General features: G+C 41.8%; 1 protein-coding gene across 1 annotated transcript in view; it reads right to left on the bottom strand.

Annotated features, from left to right (window-relative positions):
- Nucleotides 1-14,056, bottom strand: part of lzts2a (leucine zipper, putative tumor suppressor 2a) — a 40,584-nt gene extending 26,528 nt beyond the window's left edge. The window contains exon 1 of the mRNA XM_080481345.1: nt 13,770-14,056. The gene's annotated coding sequence lies outside the window, so the exon portion shown is untranslated. The remainder of the gene's footprint in view (nt 1-13,769) is intronic.
- Nucleotides 14,057-14,820: the final 764 nt, after the last annotated feature.

The raw sequence follows: 14,820 nt of genomic DNA, 5'->3' as shown, positions 1-14,820 counted from the left end.
CAGCTGCACACGATCAACCTAGACCATGACAATGTTACCGGAGAGAAAATCGTGAGCAAGCATGTCCACAGGCAGCTAATGACTAATGAGGGTTTTCTGTGGAGAAACGGTGAGGCGTGGGCAGGGGCAGCCAAAGGTGATCACACAAAGGAACAAGCAAAATTAACAAATGAGAAACAAAGACGGGAGGAAAATGTTCCTTGTCCTTCTCACCGCTGCAGCCCGAGCCAAAAGCGTTTGTCTGTTTCCAGCAACACCAGCCACCAGCCTGCTACTGTTGTAGTGACAATTTGACGGTGGAGGATATACGTACAGTAGATCATATCTTTTCAGTCACACACTTTTGTCTCCTCTTTCATTATTCTCATCCTCGGCTTGTCCAACATGATTTCAAACACGTTTCTAAGCACAGATTCCTGCTTTCTAATAGCCTAACAGCAGTAGGAACCCGGCGAGCATGGAGATTTCCTGCAGGGAAGGTGAGCTGCCAGACAGAAGATGGACACATTTTTCTCAGAAACACACTGAAGCACCCTTCAGCATCTGATTGCACTTTAACCATGCACTGATCCGAAACCCAGGGAACAGAGATTGAGAGCGGGAGCTGTCAGGCGTCACGCTGGCCAAATACAACCCAAGGATCTCTGCAGCTGTCCAACAGTCCAGTATTGACATCAGAACAAGAAAAATAACAGTTCCTGAAATCATAAAAACAAGTCTAGAAGGATATCTCCGTCCTTTCACGAGACAAATAAAAAACTCTAAATTGTACCATGTTTATTTGTCAAGTTTCTAGAACAAATATTTAACCTCACCCAAGCAGGGAGGAATTTATCTTCACCTATTGTGACAGCGTTTCCTCTATCGTTGGATCATTTGAAGGACTGAAGGGGATGAAACTCATCACAGTGATTATTGCTACTTAACTTGCAGACCGAACTTAACATCCAATAATTAGTATTAAGAAGTAGGATTTATAAATACGTATCAAACAGGACTGTCAAGTGTCACGTATCATCAGTGAAACTGTTAATAAGTGAAAATGCCGTTAAGTCTAACATCATGAACCACAAATATGAAGAAAAATAAATATTTTCAGCTGCTGGGATCCAGAATTAACAAGAGCCATTGTTGATATGAAGGCCTATAATCATCAGACCTGTTACACTGTTTTTCCATCCATCCATCCATCCATCCATCCATCCATCCATCCATTTAAGCCTGTGCAGGGTCGCATGGAGCTGGAGTCAATCCAAGCTTGTGGGCGAAGGCAGGATACAGGTCACCAGTCAATCAAAGGGCAAAAACACAGAGCCTGACAACTCCTGGTTTTTCACTCTAGTTAATTTTGTAATTGTATAAAAATATACATTTTTATAATCAAAACCTTTTGCTTCTTGTAAAGCAAATGACATCACACAAAGCCATTAGAAAACAAGCCAGGGGTGAAAATAAATGAATAAATAAATGCACAGTGTACGTGCCTGTGCACATGTGCATGTCATGAATGCTTGTGTTTATTCATGTGTGCGAATGTGTGACTTCTGCCTCAGCCACAGTACTTGTGTTATTGGAGCAGGGCTGGCTATGGAGCAGAAACGGCAAAAAACAAACGAGGTCTTGTGCACACAGAGATGCTTTCATGAATCATCCAGGAACTCGTACAGTCACTGGCCAGTCCTGACATCCCTTTGCTCACAGCTAATAATGCCCCCAATGCAATGTTGTACGCAATGGGTTCATTAAGAAATAAAATCCATTTGGTTTTTGGAATAATTACTGCACAATTGCAAGGAACCAAATCAACCTAGATAACATAAAATATACCATATCTGAAATCTTAGTCTTTAGCTCTGCCGCAGGTACAACAAACACATACACTGAAAACACTGCAGTCAGCCTGTGTGAAACTCAAACACACGTTTCTTTCCCTTTAAAGCCCACGCGGAAAGAGTAAAGTGAACAGATATGCAAATGTTATCTGAGAACAAAAAAAAATAATCTTGAAGGACACAGGCGATGGTGCGATTAATTCATTCCCAAGATTGAGAAGTAAAGTCAGCGAGAAAACGTTGCTAAAACGAGTTATGTCTGCGTTTAAAGATGAAGGTGTTGCTCTCAGAGGTGCAGCTTCTGTCTTAAACGTCTTTTCAGCCACTGAACTGTATGGCGTGCCATTTTACTCGTGTCTGTGTCAGATCCTGTATGACTGTACACTCACAGCACCTCACTGGCACGAGCACAGACACACCGTGTCAGATCTATTAGTGTGTGATTTTCTTTTACTCCCACTTCGGTGGCAAAGGTCACTACACCCACATTTTCATGTCTACACCCTCAGGATGTATAAGTGTGTGTGCGTGCGTGTAAGTGTATAGGACCTAATGGAGGCTGACATGTGGACTGACATGGATGCTGAGCTGTGCTGCACTGGGCCAGGCGGTCTAACCCAACAGCAGGGATGAACTATAAATAGATTATCTCATCCACCCCCCAACACTCCCCCATCCCCTGGTCTCCCCTCATGTTCTCTCTCTTCCTTTATCTGCAGAGTTTCATTACAACTGCAGATAACAAAGATACACTTCTGTTTCAACCTCATTCTTGATGTTTGGCATTGCTCTCCATCGCCTCTCCTCATCCTGGCCTCGACAGCCCCATCTCTTTCTGTCATCTGAAATATTTTGCAAAATACAAATACAAACCACTGGAAGAACAAATAGGCCAATATCAATCTTGTGATCTCAAAATAGAGTGCGGAGAAGGGGAGATAGGCTAGTTAGGGGAGGGGGAGATGGGTGAGATGAAGTTATGTAAGTGAGACTAATCCCCTCCCAACCCTGCATTGAAAATGCGACAGGATGACACTGGCCTCATTTCATCCATTCATCCCCGCATCTGCCACCGCTACCCGTCCAAACCTCTCCGTCTCCACTGTAATCTAACCGCTTGATCTTTGACAGCAGACTACAGCTACATGTTGAACTCATCACAAATCCCAGTGCGCCGACACTGAGTGGAAGTTTGGAGATGCAGGAGTTGAGGTATTAAATAATTTACGATATAATTTAAAAATGCTTCTAAAAAAAAAACCTGCATCCTTTCTCCTCCTTTACCTCACCCTCATATCAGCGACACCATCTGATTTTCAAAAAGCTCTCTTATGCAACACTGGCTGACCAGGACAGTCACAGGAAACAGGAGGAAGGAGACAAATTCCCCTCGACAAAAAACTATAAATACTCCTGATCTTTTTTCAGTATCAGATGACAGAGTTATGTGTTTCAATACAGACACAAATCAAATGCCTGAAACTCTCCTTATTACTTTTTCCAGCTCCTCTTTTCATGTGACCCACAGTCAGTCTGACTTTCCTGGACTCAGTCACACAGACTGAGCCTAATCTGCAAAGGTATGGGCAACCGTGACAGGAGACGTGACCTTATTATGAACATTAAAGCACACAAACTCCCCCGCCCCACGGAGAAACTGAAATATTCAGCTACTTTATTGATACTGAGCCTGAAATCACTTTATTTCACCCTGGTGTGTAGTTCAAACCACCTGAGCACTCGTGCACAGTCTCAAAAAGGTACGCAGCAGAAGCACATTGATTTGAGTGATAGTAATACATTGCATGACTAAACGGCATCGTTCTGAGAGACGGACTGGCTGTTGGGATGATGTAACCAGTGAAGTTGACCAGCAATAAGCAGGGATGAGTTGGCAGACCTCGCAAACAGAAAACATATCGTGAGAAACAACTTCAGCAGAGCAGCTGTGCTCTGTCTGTGTGTCTAATCCCGAGGTCATCAGGAACACAGTCAAACATGTTGCGTTACCTCTCAGATGTACATCACTTTGGATAAAAGCATTCAACGAACATGAGCCTGCGCTGAGTCCAAAAAAACAAAACAAAACTCAAACTGTTTTGATGCAACTGGTGCTATGAACTGCCCATCTACTCTTCTCCACTCAGTCGCTCCTCTCCAAAAGTGGATGGATAGACTATAACAAAAGAGAATCTGGACACTGACACAGCTAAACACTGCAAAGTAAGTGACATGCTGGTCACAACAAGACAAAGTAAGTAAAAACACACAACATATGAAATCTCAAAAAACCCAGGTGTGTTCCACCAAATTCAGTATATGATAAAATCAATAAATAATGAGAGTTCAGATCATTGCAGTATACATGATCTGTGCCAGATCTACGTATTTTCGGACAAACTAAATAAAAATATACTTGAGCTGTTACATTAACTGATATTCCTGACGTTGGTCTGAACTGATTATCTTTGCGTTAAGTTCAATTGTTTTTGCTCTGCGCCTTGATTTCATCACTCGGCCACTTCATTTGGTTGAACTTTATCGTTGAGAGACAAACTTCTTTCATCCTTTAACCACAGTCAGGAACTAGTTTTACAAGGTCACTCTCTTTTTCAATCTAATTGAAATATTTCCGACTGAGAGATCAGATTGTCCAATCTGTACTGAATGAGCTAATCGCAATGATGTGTGGGTTTATATGTTGGCAGAATATTATCTGATTCAGTCAGTCGATCAATCGCATAATGCCTTTCACTGTGCACTGTGACATTTACCATTTCTGACATGATCCCACATCCAGCTTCACTTGGAATCCTGCGAGTTCAACCTGTAGTAATTTGCAATCACCTTTTTTTTCTTCTTTTTTTTTGTAACTGCATGTGAAACATCACATGGTGAATTACGTCACAGACATTTGCAAAACTGATCTGGTAATGAGCAGTAATCCAACATGCCTTTTATTTGAACACTGATCAGTCCATAAATAGGGTTACACCAACTCCTCAGGTTTAATTGAAATTTCAATCGGACAAGTTCAATCAAATCAGACAGCAGTGTTTATATTACTTAAGGTCCTTGTAAGGCACCATGAGATGAACTGACACTGCATCAGAGCTGCAACGTGACACATCAAACCTGAAGACTTCTAAAGTCATGATGTGCTGGGGTTTTGAGGTACTCTAAAAATTACAACAATGAAAGCAATAAAACATTTTAAAAAGACAATAAATATATAATGAGTTATCATAGATCTATTATTAACTTAACAACATTTGTGGGGGTTCAAACAGACGCATGCTACTGTATATGTTACACATTTTACAAATAAATAAATAAATTCAGACCCAAATCAGACATATATTGAGCCACAACTCACAAAAAAAGACAAAATGGCACAAAGAGGTGCAACGTGACCTATTAAGAGATGAACTGATCATGGGAAGATGTACAGTGAACCATATCAGACACAAAGTGAAAAACTTTGAAGCACAGAAATGCTGTCAGAGGACAGAAGTGACAACAATGGCACACATAATAGTTCTGATTAGAGACAAAATAACCAAAATTGGATCAAACATGCCAAATAACAGCAACACAGATTAATGATAATTAACTGTGACAGCCCTCACTCCTTGTGTAATGCATGATTTGTACACCAGTTAAAATCTGTTTTATCAAGTATTTGTGACAACTTGTAAACCAGATTATATGCCAACTAGTCCTGTTGAAACTTAGGTAAACACGATCGTGTTTAGATTTTTAACAGCACCCTTTAACCCTCCTCCACCTTTCCAGTCCTCTAAGCTCAGACGGGACGCTCCACTAAACTTTGACCTACTTCTGTCTGTCTGAGCCCAGTGAGGGGATGGAGGGGTGGAGGCACAGAGACTCCAAACAGTGTGAGCGTCACACTAATCCAGCCTGTTAATAATAAAAATATGAATATCAAAGGCTTTTTTGGACAATGCATCCTTTCAATGTCAAATCGCAGAGGGCGGCTTGAGGACGCGTGTCTGTGTGTGTGAAAGAGACTGGACTCATTTAATACAGTATACTTAACATTCAGCTGGACGTACAAACACACATACACAAAGTTTATTTTTTACTTTCCAGCCGATCAGCCATGATACAAACCTTGTCCACTTTCTTCTTATCTGTACTTTGTCTCCATTTCCAAGAAAATCTCTTTGGGCAGACGGACAAAATCCTCCATAACCAATTCTCTGCAGGATAATACAAAGCAAACAAAGACTCCATGACACACAAAAAGCAGACAACACCTCCAGGTTTCGGGCCCTGCCAGCTGAGCCTAAGCCTGAGCTGTAACCAAGCTCAAATGAACCAACAGCATCACTCTGTAAACTGCAAGCAAGTATAAAATTTGCCAAGTATTTCATAAGCACGCATGACGGCTCCCAGGCCAGCTGAGTCCTGGCAGCGCGCTAGTGGTCGGACAGCTTTGTGGAATGAGGGACGAGGGCTGGCTCGGGTGAGTGGGTGATGGGAGCAAAGTTACTTGGGACAGCATCCCAGGAGTTCCAGGAAGAATTCTGGGAACATCAGGGCCAAACACGTGTGAGTGAGGAAAAAAAAAAAAGCGAGACATGGAGGCATGGATGATGTGAAAGGAGACATCTGTAACCAATTGAAAGAGAAGGGAGGGATCCCAAGGTTACACCAGAGAGATGCAGTATGCAGAGACGCACTGAAGTAATAACGATCTAAACATCCTTCTCATAGTTAATACTCCCCCAACCCCCCACCGTGGCCTCCCCTCGGCTTTCACAAGACACAGTTCACCCTAACTAGTCAGCTGATGCAGGAAGGAGGCGGGGGGATCGAGTGCAGTCTGCAGAAGGGTCATCTGGCAGATCCATCCTCCGAACTGGCTTCGCTCCACCGAGAAACACACACATGCGCGGAAGGCATGTGTATGCGTTCCTTCCAAAGACATTGTATTGACTAACAAGTATTTTCAGTGTTTCTGCAATAACTTTAACCATCACTAAAGGGCCTAACCCTGACTGTAACCTCGGTCAATGCTTAAAAACATGTGTTTACCTCAAAACACTTCGTTTTGGCCTTCAATTGAATGATCAGCCTCATAATATGAGCATGTGAATAGATTTTGGTAGCCACAACATAGTACAGACTTCCTAACCATGACTTCAGTCTAACCTTCAAACATGTCTTCTTTCACTCACCTTTTTTTTTTTTTAAATCAATTTTCCTTATGAAGATTTACTTTGAGTCTCTACAAAGACGACAAGGCTCACACACAAACGCTTACACATCGAAGCAAGACGCTGGCCAAGAGGGTGTAGGAAATCTAATCTATAAATCAAACACGTGTCCAAACATCAGATCTTTGCTTATGTTATTAGCTCAGAGGTGTCCCACAGTAACAAACTTACAAACTCACTGATTCAATTTGACCAAGCGTCTGGCAAAGTTGAGTTGACAACAAACAAAAAAAAGTTGCAGTGTTTGTGAAGACAAAATTATACTGAGATTAGCACTGGGCCAGAGCAGCAGCAGCCTGGATGAGCTTTTATACCAAATCAATAATTCATGTTTTGTTTCACTTGCTGGCACAAATCAGATTTCCAATAGAGACAAATCAACCAACAGCTTAATCAATTTAGGCCTCGCAACGTGTAAGGAAGAGGGGCTTTGTTAGTCACGCTAAAAACTCCACCCTGGCAGTGGATTTCTTCTCTGGTTTCCAAGCAGGAAGGAAAAAAAAAAAAGAAAGTCTCTTCACATAACAATTTAAAAGCATTGATTTTGTCAAACAGACGAGATTGCCAGCATTAAAAACATCTAATTGTTGCACTTGCAGGTCATCGCCTCCCATCCTCCTAAAATTGCTCATCTGCCGCCGCCAGGCAACGCGGCTCAGTTTGGGACCTAATACTTGTGCCATCCATCAATCTTGTGTTTGTGTGTACCAGTGTGTGTGTGTGTGTGTGTGTGTGGTCTGCTGTTTCAGCACTGGCCATTTCTGTCCTCATACATCACCCTCCTGACTGCAGTGAACCGACGTCTTGTGACATATGAGGCCACTTTACCTTCTTTTCACGAGGAGAAAGAGAAAACAAGAAGAAAGGCAGAGCTGTGCTCCCATGGATGAGAAACGATGGCTCTCACACGTTCCACACTGGACATTAATGCAGATGTTCACTACATCTACATGCACAGAGACACAGTGTTGTTGTACGGTCACACAACGAGGAATCAAAAATGCAGTTTCAGCAAGGACAAGAAGCTCCTGCACAGTATCGTTAGGACACCGTGAACAACTACATGAGTGTTGGGTAAACAGTTTGATTGGCCTACTAATGGATGCTTGGAGCACTTGGCAAACTTCAGCACTCCTGGTTCTAATGCGATTCGTGCCAAAGCTCAGCCGGCTAATGTCCATTATACCCAGACTTACTCCACTCAGCATTGATTCCGTCTCTTCTTAGGGACTATGGGGGCTTTCAGAGCCCATCTCCGCCTGACATCTTGGCTTTCAGATTACAACAGCCGTTTAATTGCAGTGGAATCTACTTACGCAGAAGAAAAACACATTGGTGAGGCCTCTTTGATGCCAAAGAAACATTCTTCAACAGCATGATAATAGCCAGGCAGCATGTACGTTCATGGGACATTTAATGGCCGCTTTTGGCTGTTTGTCTGTAAAAATCAAAGGGGGGTAATGACAGGCCGAGGCCGACGGGTGCTTCATGATGACATATTCCCACATCAGGAATGGTCCGTCCCAGTCTGCGAAGCCAGTGAGAAATAGACACCACAGGCGCCTTGGTGAGCACTTCTAGCTCCTTAGTGTTTCTGAGGAGGGTTCCTTTACTCATCCACTTTGCAGGACCTCCGTCTCTGAGTAGACTCTTTAAAGGTTTGACAAAAAAAGCAAGTAAAACATGGATGCTCTCACTAGAGGTATATTTTGAATTTCCTCCCAAACAAAAGCAATTGCAAAGGTTTTTGGATCTGATTGTAGGTTGATAAACCATGTTTGTGTTTTTTTTTTTCAGTCCAGGTCAATTGTGAAGACCAAAATGTTCATTGGAGCGTATCGGCTGTCGTTTAGTTTAATTGGTATTCATTCTTACAGAAGAGCTTTTGTCATCAAACCCTAAATAATGGCCACACATTAAAAAGGAAAGTTTTGAACATGAAGTTGATTTGCTGATGCTAAATCCATATCACATCCATGGCCAATGCTTTCCAAACTCCTCTTGGAAACTGATTGATGGTCAAAGAGCATAGCAAGAACAACAAGGGCAAATTTATCTCATAAAAGACAAAAGCTTCATTTACTTAGCCATTTTAAATTGCTGCCTTCATCAACTGAAGTGCCAGTAGTGTAATTTCGGTCCAAAACAGGTCCTTAGTGAGTGCATATAGATCACAGATGGATCGCCTGTTTCCAATTGAGTCAAAAGTGTTTTTACACTTAAATACACATAAACACATCTGTTTGCTTGTTTGCGTGTTGCTATTGCAAAGCAATTTTTTTTATCACAGTCAGGGCACCATTTCACCACAACAACGTCTTAACCCTTCTTGTTGTCTTTCATTTGGACTGACATTGCACAACAGAACACTTTCCCCTCATTTCTCAATGACATAAAATATTCTGTTAACTCAACCTTTTGGGCTTTTTTTTTCTTTTCAGGATGGCAGGAGCCAAGACACGACTCTGAACTTTACTCCACATCAGCGCTGTAGTGTTCACCTTCAAGAGAAGAAAACACTTCTTTGAGAGACAAAACCAGCTTTCTGTGTTAAATCATGAAACAGTTATGTTGCTTTTTCTTGCTTTGCAAAAACAAAAAAGATCAATATCGAGTTACAGTTATGTTTTCGAATCTTGTAAATTAGTCTTTACTTTGCCCTTCATTTAGAAAAAACAAAACAAAACAAAACCTCCTGCAGCATTTTAGAGTACAGCACCTGTTCACGTCGCCCGGCAGACCTGACCTCCTGCAGTTTGATGGATAAGCTGCCTGCGCATATTCACGACATGACAAATGTTGGTAATTTGGTTTGTTATAAAAGAAGAAAAGTGTTCTGGCGTCAGTTTTTATACAATAAGCCTTCTCCATTCCTGAAATTACAATATTGTAGTCTGATTGCAATGAATAGATAATTACAATTTGCAACCAAATTATGGTTTCCTGCTGTAATCATTCATCGAATAAAATGTTGTGCTCTTCATGATTATACAGTCTGCATAGTTACAAGAGTCTGAATGACCTGGAATACAAGCAGCCGAGTGTCTATGAGATTTGAGGATTTGAGTCAGGTAATAGAGCGATCAGTAGTCCTACAATTAAGAATCTGAAATGCAAAGAAGCTTTCAACGAATTTGCTTTATAAGGCTCTAGTTCAAATTAGTGCTGTAAAACAAAATGTGGACAGAGAGGGCTTATAACGGAGCAACATGAGGTTGAGGTTTCCGCCGACAGACTTTAAGGACACAGTCATCACATGGTTTTCTCATTCGGAGCAACTTGTTGATGGTTGATTACAGATGGTTGATTTCACAGTGCAGTGCTGCTGTAAGAGTCCATTCATCTTGACAAAAAAAAATCTAATTAAAATAGTTAACTTTGGAAAAGCCCACCAATGCTCTTTGATCTTCAATAGTCACATGAAATCATGTTTGCGTTAATTTGGCTTTTTTTTTTAAACTTATATCTATCTGGTTGGAACTAAGGGGCTGCACATTGGTGCAGAGGTTAAGCCCATAGCAAGAAAGATGCTTCAGTAGACAGGAAAAGTATAAATGCAGCTCATTATGTGAACCATCAAAGAAAATCAGAAAGCGGAACATGAAGACGTGCTGCAATTCTAATGCTTGAATACCAAATAAGACCAAATGAGCTTTAAAAAAAACAACTATTTCTCCTTTGACATTTTTTCAAATCAAACATTTTTATAAAACTTGGGTACGTAGTTCGGAAACGGTGCCAATCTGCAAACGTGTAACATATCAACAGTAACAGTTGTTTCTTCACTGTGGATATCGTTTTTTACAAGAAAAGAACTTGCAGGACAGAGATGATCGATGACTGGAAATAATCAATAGCAGACACAAGAAGGACAAAATCCTCTCCTCTTTCACCCCTTGGTGTTTTTTCACTAGAAGTGCAGTTCATGTTGTGTTGTTTGTTTCTGGTTGCAGTGAAATCACTGGAATGCAAGTCGATGCAGTGCATTTAGAAATTAACCACGTGTGAACGCTTCATTTAAAGTGAACTTGCGTCACTGTTGACTTTAAGCCGTGTTTGCCTGGTTGCATGTGTGATGACAGCGGCATTACAAGCAGACGACTTCAAAAATAAAAAAAAAGAAAGAAAAAAGCTGGATCTGAGAGCAGGAATGTGAATAATTAACCTGATGTGTAATATCTTGGGATTTGACTTTGAAAATAAAGCCTGAATGAACATACTGTAAATGCAAAGCCATTACTGACGGTGATACATTTACAGTCCTCGGCAGACCTTTGAAAGCAGAAAAGGAAAGGTCACTTCGAACCCAGGCTGCTACTAATTACACTTTCACATACAAGGGCAGTCTTTGTGTGTGTGTGTGTGTGTGTGTGTGTGTGTGTGTGTGTGTGTGTGTGTGTGTGTGTGTGTGTGTGTGTGTGTGTGTGTGTGTGTGTGTGTGTGTGTGTGTGTGTGTGTGTGTGTGTGTGTGTGTGTGTGTGACTGACAGCTTGTCTCTCCCCTGCTGTGCTCTCGCTCTTGTCCTGTTTTAATGGGCTGACGGTAAGAAACTCAAAACAGAAATCTCAATGGTGCAACCCGCTGTTAGACAATCGGAATCTTACAGCAAACATAACTCCCACAAAAAAAAACATCTGAAAAACAAGAAGAAACCTGCATGTCAGATCCTGAACTACATCATAAGATCTAACAAAGCTGCCTGTTTCACCACTGTGTAATGCAAGACATGAATTAGGTTTGAGGGTGGAGGGGGGGTGCAAGAGACAAAGTCAAGGAAATGTTTTCGTTGAGCCTCTATACATGCTTGATTCTCTCTAAGGAATTCACAGACGGAACTTAACTCCAATGTGAAAACGCTGATTGTATGAGTCTTTTGTGGTCTGTGCTACATTATGATGGACGATAGCCGATCAAATATGCTGCCATGTTGCATGCATGCTTATAATCACATCCAACTCTCACCATCTTCAACACTGCAGCAAATGAAATGGCAATGTGTTGTTGTGTCATCATTTCATTCCCAGATGGCCCGAGAAGCATTTTGCTAATGGAGCATCACAGGTGTGCATCAGCTGCCCCCCCCTTTTTAAATAATTTTTATTTTTACTTGGTACATCATATTCGCTTCTCCACAAGGGATTTTCCTTGACTTGTTATGCAAGAGTCCTCTTGAGTACACAGATGAGTCCCGGTGTGCACATGTATGCGTTTCTTCCTGCCCCGTCTGATGAGTAAATTAAGCTTAAAAAGCTCAATTCTGCACAGGAGGAGAAGAAATAAAGATGTTGTCTGGCTACATCTGTCTAAAAGCACAATGATCGCAGCTTTATTCATGTTCTCATGTCCCCCCATTGGGCTTTCTGTGTTGTGAAGTAGCCATGTGATAAAATTACCCCTGAGTATCAAGCCCCCCCTCCCCACCCCCCCACCTGGCCTGTTTCCCCTTCTTCAGCTGCTCCAATCTTGACAGATTGGCTATCACCTCCCACCATCTCTCCCCCTCCCTCCTGCCTGTGGTGGGCTGTGGCGTCAGGGCAGGATGATGTAGGGTCTCTCCTGCAGTCGGGTTTCATGTTGCTAAAGAGTAAAGTTTGCATGGTGGTAGCTGTAGAACAGCTAGTGTGCAGGAGGGAATAGATCATGTGCACCCATTTTTTTTTTTTTTTTTACAAAATCACAAAGGCAAGCTGCACACTCTCACGTGCAGGCATCCTAACGTTTCGCATCCAGCAAAAGTCTTATAGCTTGTGACAACACCACATCCCGCCCATCAATCATCTGCAGCGAAGGAGTTCACATGAGATGAGAAAGAGATGGAGTGAATCCCGGGCATGCAGTGTTTATATCTGCTCCTGAGGGGATTATTTATGGTCCAATCAGACCCTGGGTGTTTCCAATTCAACTCAAAACCAATCCATAAATTAAAGGAGTCCTTGGGAGTGTAAAAACAAATGACCCTGAGGTCTCTCAGGCTTTCTTGGTGGGTGACCTTTCCTTTTCACCATCTTCTCCTCATGGTCTCCCTTCTGTCTTTCACAAACAAACAAACAAACAAACAAACAAACAAACAAACAAACAAACAAACAACCCCGGGTGTAAATATCTACGAAACACGGAAGATCCGGGCAAGAAAAGTGCTGGAGCTGTTGTGTGAGTGTGCCAGTTGCGGGAGGCGCACTGGAACAGCTGGATGGAGATAACAGAGCACCGCTTATTCTCCAGTTTCCCTTCATCCACGCACACGCGCACGCGCGTGCAACACAGAGCAGAGCTTGAGGAAAAGCAACTGAATCGAGAGCATGAAAAACTAAACAAAGTGTGGGGGGGTTAAAAAAAAAGTAAGTCCTTTAAAGTTTAAACGAATCTACCACAGATTAACCTGAGGTACTTCATTTACTCAGACCAATCAAACTGTCGATAATCAGTTAATGTGGTCTGACTGACCTGTGCCCTTTAGCACAGCTGCCAATAACACGACTACGCACAAAAAGAACCTTTAAAAAAAAATAAAAAATACACAAAATACACACGGTTTAGGATGATAATGAGTATTTTCCAAGAAAACAAAGCGGATAGTCTGATTTTCTTTGGACAAAACGTAGAAAAGAATCACGAGATACGTTCAGAAATATCAGATTCTTTAATCTAACTTTAATATTTTGGCATCAAAGCCTTAAAAAGTTGATTGACTCACCTCATAAGAAGATGTCTTAACAGCGGTTATTTCCTCCAACAATAAACGTCTCCTGCGTTGTCCTGTCTGCGCGCAGAACAACTTTTCTGAAAACACCAACACGCCAGGAATGAACTCTTCCTCCTTTGCTGGCTGTTTGGCTTCTTTACCAGAGCTGCTCTCGAGACGCGCCGCAGCTTCGCTCTCCGCCGCTGACGCTCCTCGGGCGGGGTGTGCTCGCTGCCGTCACCGGGAGAGCCCGGTCTCCTGCTCCGGCTGGGGCTCGACTACTGATCCACAACAGGAAGGTTGAGGACCGAGGAGAGGAGAGGAGAGGAGAGGAAGGATAGGGCAGGGGGGCCCCACCAGGGGGGGCTGCGACCGCCGATGATGTCATTTTTGCACGTTGTATCAGCAACAACCAGGGGAAGCCAGTGGACTATTGAAGAAAACTCCAAATGTTCTACGTGATGAATTTGTTCATTATTAATTAATATAACATAAAATAATCGAATGAGATTTAAAACATTTTTTTACATGCAATTGTGCAATGTTTCTGTGTCGGGTCAGGGGCCCTGTTTCTCTTCCAAGCATACTATTCCTGTGTTTTTAATTCCGTAATTATTCTAATGTGAATGAAACGAAACGTAAAAAGCTAAATAAATTAAATTAAATTACATGACATCTAGATAGTAAATAAATAAATAAATAAATAAATAAATAAATAAATAAATAAATAAATAAATAAATAAATAGATAAATAGATAAATAAATAAATAAATAAATAAAAAACAGTGGATTCCAAACTCGTGTGTTTTAAATCCCCTGTACACTGTCCATGAATTCACTCAATAAAGCAATCACATGCAAACTTAAATTTGAGTATTGAATCAGCGCAAAAGGAAATCTAAAACGTATAACTTGACTTCAAGTTTCTAGAATCTCATCCGAAGAAAGTTTTTGAAGGTGGGCTTTGATATTTGAGGTAGTTCGAGTCCTGTCCGTTACGCTTTGTCTCCTCACACAGAGTGGAAACACAATCCAGGCCTTTCACCTGGCGTCACAATGGACC

This window comes from Lipophrys pholis (genome assembly GCF_963383615.2).
Source record: "Lipophrys pholis genome assembly, chromosome: 15".
NCBI lineage: Eukaryota > Metazoa > Chordata > Actinopteri > Blenniiformes > Blenniidae > Lipophrys > Lipophrys pholis.
Note: the sequence above shows the minus strand (reverse complement) of the source record. Positions and strands in the feature narration are given on the sequence as shown.